The sequence below is a fragment of the Thunnus thynnus genome, chromosome 17, assembly GCF_963924715.1.
Source record: "Thunnus thynnus chromosome 17, fThuThy2.1, whole genome shotgun sequence".
Taxonomy (NCBI): domain Eukaryota; kingdom Metazoa; phylum Chordata; class Actinopteri; order Scombriformes; family Scombridae; genus Thunnus; species Thunnus thynnus.
The window spans coordinates 6,686,801-6,699,598 of NC_089533.1; the positions used below are offsets into that span (position 1 = coordinate 6,686,801).

Here is a 12,798-nt window from a genome sequence, read left to right on the forward strand (position 1 = left end):
AAATAAAGTAATACATTAAAAGTAAAAGCAGATTAAGTTCTAAATGTTTTCAAAAATGTAATTATAATAATTAATTGTGCATATGTTCTTTTTGTTTTGAGGAAATTTTGAGAGTTTTGTAAAATATGTAAATTCATGAATTCATGATGTAAATAAAAAATGTTCCATTACAAGCATTACATCTGCAATAAAATCAACCTTAGGGTCTTTGCATTTATGCTAGAAGTGAAACGGTGTTTTTAATGATATGTTGTGTTTGTTGTAGTTGAGCCGTGACGACACATAAGTGCAAACAGACCTGTGATTGTGAGGTTAACGACCCTCGCCTACCTGGAACTTGATTTAGCATCACCTCCTGAGCAGTGAACCAGGATTTATCTCCAGGAACTTGTCTGTGAAGAAGGCAGAAGACAGCGGAAACAAAAGCAGAACCCCGGGACAATGGGTATAAGTTCAGGTATGAGTTCCTGTAGTGGAAAAGGCTGATGTGACACTGATGCTTCTCCTACTTTGATAAGTCAAAATGCTGCTGTGAAAAAAGCCGTATTGTATGATAATACTTTGACCTCAAATGTTAAACTTTAATATACTTATTTTAAAGCATCATTAAGGGCATCATTCACATCTTAACCTCCATATATTTGACAAACAACAACATGCATATTGACTCATATGGGGCTTTCAGTGCACTGAACTTATAAAACCATGAATTGAAGATTTCCCATAGAGATTCTGCCAGTTAATAAAGAGTGTAATAGGAAGTGTCCGGGGTCAGTGAAAGTATCATGTAATAGTTTGGGGGTCTGTGCACCCGGCCACTTCAGGGGCTTGAAGGTCACAGCGCTCCACCAGCGCTAAAAGCTATGCGGTCATTTTTGCCCTGCTAATAGAATTAGCAGGCCATCTGTTTTCGTGCAGTGTGCCAGCCCGGAACCCCTGCTAATTATGTTATAATATCCCATTCAACGGCAGTCGTCTTTTTAATATTCCCCCAGCAAACACTCCGGGGGCAGGCTCCAATAAAAGCAGGTGGCTGGAGACAGAGATGCAGAAACACAAACCCACATGCTCTGTTCTAATGAAATAACACTGTAGCTGAAAGTGTATATCTTACCCGAACTGGGAAATATGTTCAGAGACTGAGCCATGTTGCCAGGCGACTGCTGCCTGGAATGGCGTGCGTGTCTGTGGTGACAGACAGATGGAGGGAGGAAGGACGTGGTGAAGCCAAGAGGCTGGAGTTGCAGTCTCTCTAAGTCTGTGTCTGTGTGTGTGTGTGTGTGTGTGTGTGTGTGTGTTTGGAAGAGATTGTTGTTTTTGCTTGGCTGTCGTCGCTGCAACTATGATAGCAGTGTTTGCTATGTCGCGCTTTAGCACATCAGGGGAGGTGAACAACACCTCTGGCCGAGTTCTCTCCTCTATAAAATGCTATTACCGCTCTCTGCACAGCAAAAAAAAAATTGTTTACAACATGTCTGCTATTACAATTTAATTAGTGGGATATTCTGGGCGTCCAGCGTGGCATTTCTTGTTTGCACTGTTGGTGGTTTGTAATCTGGCCTTTTCATTTTTTTTTCCTTTACAAGCGCTGGCTTTGTTTTTGTTGTTGTTTCCTCTGCGTGCCCTTGTGTTTTCATATTGACCTTGCTCCAGACAAAGTGAGACAGAGACTCACCCGAGCGCTCACAGTGTGCCTCATTAAATTAGAGTACTGTCAGAGGGGAGTTGAAATAATGCTGCTACGCCCATTGTCTGTCCCTCTTTGTCATCTGAACGAGGCCCGTTATATTTCCCCCTCATGTTGCCTCTCCTTCCTCACAGATGTAACCGCCGATGCTGTTCACAGAGGACGTCGCACTTTCGCTCTTCGCCATGACTCTCGCTTATGAATAATCTCAGCAGTCTACACGGCTCACCTGACACTCGTCTTACAGTTGGATGTTCGTGTCATTTTATTATTTTATCACGCAACCATCTGGGTCTGCTTGAGGAGAAACAATACACAATGTTCTATTAAATTAGGATTTACACAAATTTCAATATTGCACACGTGAAACAGATTTGCAACTGGAAACGTGCAACACATCCTGTACATATATACGGAGAGAAACACACAACATTTAGAGTGTAATATTAGAGTTATAAAATCCAATAGGGAGGTTTCTGCAGGATGCACAATGCATACTAACACACCAGTGCTTCCTGAAATGCTCTCTTCAAAGCATCACACATGCATGAGTATAAAAAATCACAAGCTGGCATTTATTTGACCATCCATAGGGGTTGGATGAAACTACCATCTAAATATTTGACAATTCCTCCATATTATGCAGCCACATCATTATGTATATACAGGATCGATTTGAGGTGTATGAATGGCAATAGCATCCCTCTGATCTCATTTTTTTTCCCCTCACATGCACCTTCCTCATTAGCTCTGAATCTTAAAGAAAAGGAACCAAGAGAATGGACTCATTTCATCTCCTCAAACATCCCCCTTGTTAAACGTGAACAAATTGTCCACTGATTAACATGTCAGGAAACTGGCCACGGCGTGGGCCTACTGTAGCTGCTCTACAATGACGCTACAAGAACAGAGAGATAAGGAAAAGAGAAAATTAATATCCCTTTGAAACTGACAGCGGATATGCCAAATTACTATGCCGCTGCCGTATCTGTGTGTCTGACCAGTTGTGTTGATTGGGAGTTCTCCCCTGAGGTAAAAGACCCTCTGACAGGATTCAAGGCTTTAGCCTACCGTCAGACGCCTGTCTGTAATTTGTGATTACAGCACAAGCAGAAGGGGTGGCAGGGATTAATTCAATCCAACACACAAATCTGATTCCTCACATTTGCATATTAATGAGAAAAAAATGTTGAGTGTTTTTGGCAGGTGGCAAAGCAGAAGATGGTTAAAACTTGGAAAATTTGGATATTTACTGCTCTTGTGTCTGGTGAGTTGAGGTCAGTGTCTGGTTTTGCATGTATTTGCATATATTTACATGTAAATGATGTGATATACTTGTAGAAATTCCAGTGGCTTTGTGCGTCTTTCATTGCCACTGTCTCCTGTTCAATTATTACAGTTTAAACACTGATCACACATCTGTAGGATTCCTGAGCAGAGTTCGGTTTGAACTGTTACTGTACATTTAAAGACTAGTGTATGCGTAATAAAGACTGTAATCAACTGGGGAAGTGAGCAGCCTTTTTACTTATTTGACCAATTAACCTCAAATGAATAAAAGTAAATGATTATTGAAGCTAGTATTATGGTAAAGAAATAGTCATATGTATATTGAAAGATGTTTTTCCACATTCCTTATATGGTTCAAAAGGTTATCATGAAGCCAACATAAAGCCTCAGCTGTCCATATTAGTCAAATCAAGCAGATGTCTTCCAAAGCTTGGGCTGGAAATTTTTCACTAAAAAGGCTGTATTTTTTTTTGATGGAGGACTCCCATCACTTTCATTGAAAGTGCATTAGAAAGAGAACTTTTAATGCCTGCCATGAACAGGGGACCTGATTACAGCAAGAAAAACCTGTTTCGATTATTTTAAGACAGACTCGGAATACTGTGAAGCTGTTCTATAAGTATAATTTTGAGATACTAGTATTTAACTTGAGTATGCCACTTTTATGCTACTTTAGACTTCTATTCCACTACAATTTAGAGAGAAATATTGTACTTTTTACTCCACCACTTTTATCTGATTCATGTTTCAGATGTCTTTGAGCTGTTAGCAGTTCCACCAAATAGAGATTTCCCCCTCTAAACGTCTCAGATGGTTTTATTTACAATAGTTAAACCCTACCCACACATTGCTGTATCAGTAGGCTACTGACAGTCTAATTAAAATATCAGTGCAGCTATGTTTGATACTTTAAGTACGTTTTGCTGGTATTACTTATGTACGTTTAGGCTATGCAGGATCAAAGAAGGATTTTGAATATAGGACTTATAGGTCAGAGGTGTTTCAGAGGTGTTGCTCGTAGTGTTGAACCTACAGGAAATTATGGTCCAACTCTGCAGCTCCCCTCGACTTCACGGAGCTTTATCGCGTTCAGCTCATTGTTTAGCTTTCCGGCTGCAACTTTACTGTTTTGGTTCACTCTCAGCGCTCTCATAGTGTTGTTTCCCACACTGTGTTATTGTGGTTATCAGACCACAAAACACACCTGGACACACCTCCCGCTCTTGGGTCTAGATTCTGTGATTTCTTGCGGTTGTGACTGACTGACTGACTGACTTGTGCAAAACGATCCGGTGTAGCCTTCAGGGTGGTAGCGTTTTCTCTGCAGCAGCCTTGAGTAAAGCTGGCTCTCGGTCTCCGTTGCAGTTGGATGCTGTTGTGGTTTATGAGCCACGCGGCCAGCCCATTAAACCCGGCGCTCTTTTGTAAAGGTTGTCTGCCTCTTAAACGGTGTCATCTTTATGGATGTGTTTCTCTCTCAGGCCCCCTCCTCTCATGTGCAGAAATATGCGATATGGCCCTGGTTTAAAATCAGTTGTCCAACACAAGCTGTTTATTATGGCAGACAGGTCAGCTATAGAGCTATAGCTTTAGAGAAAAAAAAAGGGTGAGTGTGGAGGGGGGGAAGGGGGTTGGTGGGGAGGGTGACTGTCCCAGCATGAAATGATACAGCAAATGAATGTCTTCCTTTCATAGATAGCTACACAACCACTCACACACACACACGGAAATACACACAGCAGTAGCTCCACATGCCACATCCCGCTTAGCCCTGACAATATAGCAGCTGTAAAAGTGGCTGCCTCTGTGATCGGACACACAAATCACAGCAGGGGAGATGAGATGGTTCTGTCCCGCCGCTCGGAGAGCCGGGGAGGGCCACGGCAGAGGACAAGCTGCCAGTCTGCTGCCATGGAAAAAAAAAAGAAAAAAAAAAAAGAAGAGAAGTCACTCCTCTTCTGTAGCTTCCCTCCATGTATCAATGTCATTTTCACAGGCCCACTTTGCGGTATATGGCCATTTGGCTAGTCTTTATCTGTAAGAACGGCCGTCTAGGTTTGCTCGAGCGTACTTATGATGCTAACCTGCCGTGCGGATTCCGCTCTTATTTGGTTTTGCTTCCACATTATCTTTTATGCTCCTTTCGTGCAGAGTCACCTTTGACATCAATTTCACGTGGTTCATCTTTGGTGGCTTTTCAGAGCGGTGGTGCCAATATAAATGTAATACACTGAGTAATAACTCTGGCTAAGTATTGATCCTTTGGGATTTCAAGACTGTGTTAAGTACCCCATCTCATCGGCTTCAATCTTTACCTGACAGACAGTGTGTTTCCCTGGTTGTTTTGTGGTGGCGCTGCCTGCTGCATGCTCCTCTGTGCATGGTCACAAACACACACACACACACACACATCAGAGGACTTTGTTTACTGTAGAGGCACAAATGAGTAGAGTCAAGGGATGGAGAAGCAGACCTGATTAGCACTGTAAGCTCTCGCCATGCTGCTGGAGCCTGCCCGCTATCTCAACGCTCCCCCAACCCCTCGCACTCACCTCCTCCATTCCCCAGAGCTGCTAATGACTGCTAATTGTGGCACAGCAGGGGGATGCTAAAAACCGGATATCGCCAGCCATGCCTGGCACCGCCACTGCCCGCCGGCTGGGAGGCTAGTGGCTCCTCATCTGTCAGCTCCATCTATCAGGAAGTTGACTCAACTTCTGTGTGTTTGGGAGAGCAGCCTGACAAACAATGTTTACACACGTTAAAGGAAAAATTCGTGCTAAAACAGTTCAATTGTGCTTTTGCAATGAGCTGGAAATCAGAGCATTGAGCTTTCAGTGTTACTGAGTTAAATCTGTGGACTCATGGAATTATTTTATGAGAAGTTTTTTAATCATCAAAATGAGTTTTATTTGACTGTAGGGTTTTCAGGTAATATTCCTATCCATTGGAAAATGTGTGCATATTACAGTAAAACCTTTGTGGCTGGGAGCGGTTACTCATCATCTTTTGCTGTCTATGAAGCAGGATTCGTCCCTTGATGACACCATGCTACAGTCTGTCTATTGGCTCTTAAAATTAAAGGGGCACTACACCAATTTTACACATGAGGCCCAGTTAGAGGAGGACTCCTCAGACTGTGAAATAAAGTGTACTGTATAATGTCGGATCTGGAGGGAGTTTTCTTAAATATGAAATCATCCACCCAATGGTGTTATTATTGGGCTTGAAACTTAAACATTTTAATAGAAAGCCTGCATTATAAACTGGAGGTCTTGATCTTAGGCATCTGTCTCTTTTGAGTCCTACAACTTAAAGGGGACATAACATACTTTTTGTGATTTTCTGTCATTTATATACTGTTTTAATGTCAGATGTCTATGTTAAATATGGTCAAAGTTAAAAACTAAAGGTACTCCCAGAGAGTCAAAGCCAGGACTTCAGCTCTGAATGCTTTGTTTGTTAAGTTCTCTACTTCCTCCTCATGATAACATCAGATTGTCCGTGCATGCACACAAATGGCTGTCCGTTTTGTAGTCTTTGTTGCTAAAGCATAGACTGTATAAAAATATGGACGTAGTTACCATGACGTCAAAGTGAGCCGCTCCGACCGTCGCCATCTTGGCAGTGCTTGACGCTATGTAACTCCCAGCCAATCAAAAATGGGCAAAGAGGCGGACTGAATGGCTGAAACAAGCCACCTAGCGGCTGGCGGACCTGTCACTCAAAGCAGCCATGTCCTTCATTATGCATAACTTTACAGTTTAATAAAATTTAAACAGGTGAGTTATAAAAAAATTCACCCCCCGTACAGTTGTCATGAAAGGGGAAATTAGCTACAGAGACCAAAACTGTTTTTTGTACCAGGCTGTAAACATGTTTATTTCTGCTGTAAAGTTGGGCATTTTAACATGGGGGTCTATGGGGATTGACTCGCTTTTGGAGCCTCAAGTGGCCATTCGAGGAACTGCAGTTTTTGGCACTTCCGCATTGGCTTCATTTTACAGCCCCGGAGGTTGCTGCTTGTGCTAAAGTTGTTGCTAAGGTTGCTCTACAGGTTGCTCATGTTGTCCAATCACATTTAGGCTGGAACATGTAAGAAAAAAAATGAAATCCTACTGCTACTGTTTGTTTATGTATCTAGAACTGGAAGCTGGGCAATCAGAACATAGTGGGCTCATCTGGAGGGCGGACCTTCAGAGACAGGAGCTAAAACGGAGCTGCATAAAGACAACTGAACTGTAAATCAAGTTAAGATATTCCAGTAGAACCCCAGAACATAAATATAGACCCGGAAATGTGCTGGTTCCCCTTTAAGAAAATATTGCAACGGATGCACTGATAAAACTGATCTGTGCACTATTATAAAGTAAAAATCTTCAGTGGACTTTACCTTCAATGGGCCGTTAAATGATTTATGCAGAAGCTGCAACATGAATAGACCTCCTCCTACTGTACACATCAAGGGTTACGACCCCGACCCTTATCTCCTTAAATCTTGGTCACCACTAATTGATGCAAAGAAAACCACATTTTCACATTAGAGGTTAAAATGAAATGTCTCACATATAAGTAACTGGCATGATGCAAACTCCAATCATTTCTGTTTTTTTTCATTCGCTCAGATGTGTTGGGACTCAGTATTGTTCTCTAACACTGAGCAGCTTAAAATAGAAAGTAATTTAAGCCTTTATGGATCTTTGGAGAGATGCAACTTTTGAAGCAATTTTCCATGACAAGCAAATCACATTATACTTGGTTTACAGCCACTTAAAGCAGTAATTCAGGAGTTTCTTGTGTATTTCAAATGAACCACTACATTGCTGCCATGGAGTAAACATTCATCAGTACTTCTTGTAGACAACTACCAGACACTCAAAACTTTACTGAATGGGCTACAGTTTAAAACCATGTTGCATTATTCCAATAATCAACAGCATTGGGCAAAAACTGCATTTATTTGTACATAAATTTCAGTATCAAGAATTGTATTTATGTTTTCTAGGATTTTTCTGTACGTCTCTCATATGATGGACATTTCTTGAGGCTTCTTTCAAAGCTTCTTTCATCAATTTCCTTTCATTTTTCAGAGAAATTGGTGGAATTAGTGCCTGTGGTGATATGTTTGGTGAGTGAAAGTCTTGTCATTCTCCACTTCATCAGGACCTGAGGTGCAGCGTGCAGTCCCGACAGCTTCCAGCTCCCCGAGAAATTTTTATCAAGTCTGCAGCCGTGATGCGATAAATTGCATTCAATAGTTATGTGCTTGCATTTTGAATTACTCGCGGAGATCAAAGTAATTTAGATCACCTCAGTAGTTACGATGTTATTGAGCATGATGTGGTCATGCTGTGTTTGTTGTTAAGATCTCTGATGTCACCGGAGATATTTTTGTTACACTGATTGATATCACTTTATTTTTCTATCCTTTCACAATCAATTGTTGCAAATTGCAGCACACTGTCGCCATGTCCTTTATAAACTTTTTGTAAAGTGAAATTGCTGAAAAGAAAGTCGGGCTACTAGCAACAAACAAACAAACAATATTGGCTCGACACACTGTTGAGGAAGAAGTTGTGGTCTCAGTGTCCAGAGACAGCAGTTTTTTCTAAATTTCAACTTATTCAGCATTTGATTGGTGAGCTACTCTCTGTGTAAATCCACTGTTAAGCTCTGTCCATCCTTTAGTCCCAGCGCCGCCTCGCCTGCAGAATCTCCTGCTCTCACCTTCACAAGTCCTCTTGGTCTGTTTCCTTCTGTTTGGCTCGGAGGGAGCCACAGTTGAGCGGGACAAAAGGAGGACGTAGCTGTGACAGACAAGCAGGGATATACTGTACGATATCCTTGGGCATCCTCCCTGCATCTTCCTGAAGTGTCAATTATAATGCCAGTGGATGAGAGATCAGGAGCCGGTATGCAATGCTGTGATAAATTTCTATTTCCGACTATGTGGCGCATTTCATTTGGAATGGGATTTGGCAGAAGGGAGAGAGTAATGTTCAGATGAAGTGCCTGACCTGTTTCTTTGTCCTGTTAGCCTCCCCCCCATATCGCTCCATCTCTCATTTCAGCGAGGAAATTTCCCTCTTGTTTCAAACCCAATTTTTCCAAAACTCCTTGCGTCAGCAGCAGCCCCTGCATCCGCCAGGTTGAAAGCACACACTGTCCAATTAAACTCTCATATTCATGCAAAAAAGAATAATTTCTTTCTCTCTCACTCACTCCTTCACCCACTCAATCCATCATGAATATTATTTCCTCCTGTTCTCAATTACCTTTCTCTTCTTCAATTACTCTGCCTTGTTAGAAAAACGTACATGCCTGAGCACAATATGAGATACTAATTAAAACCTAAATACGGAACACAAATTTAGATCTCACATCAGCACCTTTTTTTTCACCTTTTTCCCAGCATCTGCTCCTTGCACCTCCCCTCCCCCAACCCCCACTCCGCTTCCTCTTCCTCTCCCTGCAGCAGATGGCTTTGGTCAGAGGTGGACAGGTAACAGACGACCCTGTAACTCCCCCCAGGGCACCTGAGCCCTGCCTTGCCCCGGCTGTCCCCCTTCGAGTCCCCTCCCTGTCCTGCCAACAGCCTCCTGCTCCCCTTGTCCAGCACTTTGAATACCTCCAGCCCTTTCTGCACCTCCATCAGCTCCAGCACACCACCTTCCAACCCTTCTCTGCTCCTCGGTGTCCCCCCTCTCAACCTCTCTCCACCTCTCCCCTCCCTCTCCTCTCCTCTGGGCTGTATCTGGTGGGCCAGCCCGCCCCCCCCCCCCAGTGGTGCTGGCCTTCTGGACGGAGCAGATGGTAAGAGAGGGCCAGGAGGAGACGTCCTCTAACCTGGGAGCCCAGCCAGACCTGGCCCACAGTGAATGCCTGATGCCTGCCTAATAGACCTGGACTGGGCTCGCAAGAAATTGTCTCACTCTGTGTGCATGTGTGCGTATGTGTGTGCGTATGTGTGTGCGTATGTGTGTTTTTCATGTAACCAACATTACTGTGTTTTTGCTGTTGCAATTAACTGCGTGTTATTGGGTAACACTTCACAATACGCTAAACAAAATTGTGCGAAATGAGTGAGGAACAAATCAGGAATGACCTGATATTTGATGAATATTAACAAGTATTTCCCTAATAATTGCTAATGGAGGACTATATAGTAGATACTGATGAGTTCCTAGAGAACAGGCTGGAAGATCCTACATTAATGAATCATTAAGTAATAATAATAATTTTATTTATACAGCACTTTTGAAGTTAAAGCATAAAGTGCTTTCCAGATTAAAAGGATTTACAGCATAAAAATTAAAAAAATCAGAAACCCCCGTCATGTAAGCCCCCCATATATATAAATAAGTGAAATGCGGATAAAAGGAATAAGCTCATATAAAGCCGGTGATATTTCAGTAAAAGACATAACCACATATATAAACAAATAAGATGCAAATATAAGAGATGAGCTCAAAGCAGATTGAATTCTAATAAAAGAACAAACTCTTGAATATAAAAGTGGATAAAAGCGGAAAATATATGGAAGTGCACATAAAAATACTAAAATATACTAAAAAACAAGCACAGCACACCATGAAATAGTAATATAAAGAGGAAATATGAAAGTGATGTTGATAATGGAAAAGGAAAACATTGTTAAGTGTAGGCCATCTTGTAAAAAGTGATTTTTAAGAAGGCACTTAAAAGCTTCAGTGGAGTCTGCCAATCTCACGCTGAGAGGAAGGCTGTTCCAAAGCCGAGGGCCTGTAACTAAAAACGCACAGTCACCCTTGGTTTACAGTCTGGTTGGTGGAACAGCTAAAAGTTTTTAATCAGCTGGTCTTAGAGGCCTGGCTCGGCTGTAAGGGGTCAAAAGTTCTTTAATATAATCTGGAGCCAGATCATGGACTGCTTTGTAGGTAATTAATAAAACTTTAAAATGTAGTAAAGGGCAACCGATGCAATGATGCTAAAATCAGAGTGATATGACAGGACCTACTAGATTTAGTTAATAATCTGGCTGCTGAGTTCTGGATAAATTGCAATTGTGAGACTGAGTGAGAGTTTAAAAAGGTTAAAAAAAAAAGAATTACAGTCGTCCAGGCATGTGTCTTATCTTGGAGATGTTTATTAATTGATAAAAACAAGCATGGATGATATTTCTGGTATGCTGCTCAAAGGATAAGTGGCTATCAGAAGTTACCCCGAGGTTCTTTGCCAACATTGGTAGTAAGTGAGCCAAGGGAGGATTGTATCTGTAGTTCGTGATGTTCTGGACTAAAGTTCAAAAGCTTTGTTTTACTGCTGTTAAATTGTAGGAAGTTAGCCGCCAGTTCTTGACATTGGATAAGAAGGAATGAAGTCTGGTTAGATTGTTCAGTTCATGTGGTTTAAATGAGAGGTATAACTGTGTATCATCAGCGTAACAGTGAAAAGAGACGTGTTGCTGAATGAACACTTATTACTTAATCACTTATTTAGACTCAACACGAACTGTCCAACGAGCACTGGTGAGGGAAGTGGATATAGCCTATCGCTTATCCACTTAATATTTCCATTACCCTATTTTTATGCGCAATTTGAAGTATCGTATCAAAAAAGCTTAATGGAAACACCAAAATACGAAAAAAACTTCCTTTTTGCTTGCTTGAGGTGGATTTTGGAAATGTCAAAAAAGAGTTTATGCGCAAAATGGGTTAATGGAAATGCATTTGTCAAATAAATAATGATGTATAACAACATTTAACTCACATGACTGATCAGCTGTTTCCGCTCTCGGTGTCTTCCGGCGTCTCTAGATAGCATGAAGGATGGCCAATACTAGCTGACATAATTACAGCTTGCCCAAATGAAACAAATTCCTGAAGACCTCTCTCCATCTTTCTCTCGTCAAGACAATGTAATTATTTGTTTTGTTTCCAGTTGGCAACGTCTTCTACTCTGTTTACTGTCAGATTATTTAAGCCTATACCGCCATCTTATGATGAAACTATACGTTTCATAGCCTAGTTTATTCACCTCAAACCAGTTGATGGAAACACAGCTAATTCACATTTTCCTTTTTGCAACATTTCAAAAGTTTGCCTAAAATTCTCTTGCAAATCTAATGGAAACATGGCTTATGTCACAAACAGTTAGCGTTAGCATTTCTGCTAACCACAGACATGCTAAGGCTAACCAACGTATAGATCTGCTAATGTGATGAAGTCAACAGTCTTGTGACCTGAAAGTGACCTGAGATGTGATGCTGTGCTGGAATGAAGCTTAATTTCTGCTGAGTTTGGGAGAGCATAGCATTTTTTGGGGGGAATATTTACATTGATAAAATACAATAAACATGACGCTTAACCTCAGCTTGTTTGCCCACCAACTTTGTTTTCTGAAGTCTGTGCCTGTTCTCTGTCCGTCTCTCCTGGTGTAGCTGGACCATCAGTATAACACCAGTGTACTGTTTCTCTAGGAGTCAAAATATATTTTAAACTATTTATTATTTTGCTGGATGTTTTTTTTTTTTTTTTTTTTTTTTGAATACATGAATACTCAATACAGTGTGTGAAAGCAATTTCTGTTTGGTGTTATTGCCTAAAATCTTTAAACTTAGCCCAATTAAACTGTTACACACTCTCTTATTATGTTTATTTTTAAGGCATCAGCATCACCAATGGTACAGAATATGACATGAATGTGAATAATAATGAATATGTGGTCTGAATATGATGAATAAAATACTTGTTGAGAATCCTGCTGTATCTGATTTGTTGTTAAGGAACTAATTGATAGTGATGAAGTAATAAGGGACTATATAGTAACTACTCAGTATTATA

At 41.2% G+C, this 12,798-nt stretch overlaps 1 long non-coding RNA gene across 1 annotated transcript; it reads left to right on the forward strand.

Moving 5' to 3' along the window:
• The first annotated feature begins 223 nt into the window (after positions 1-223).
• On the forward strand, positions 224-12,493 carry LOC137168072 (uncharacterized). The gene is made up of 2 exons (XR_010924229.1): positions 224-457; positions 9,390-12,493. It is a non-coding gene; the product is annotated as an uncharacterized lncRNA (long non-coding RNA).
• Positions 12,494-12,798: the final 305 nt, after the last annotated feature.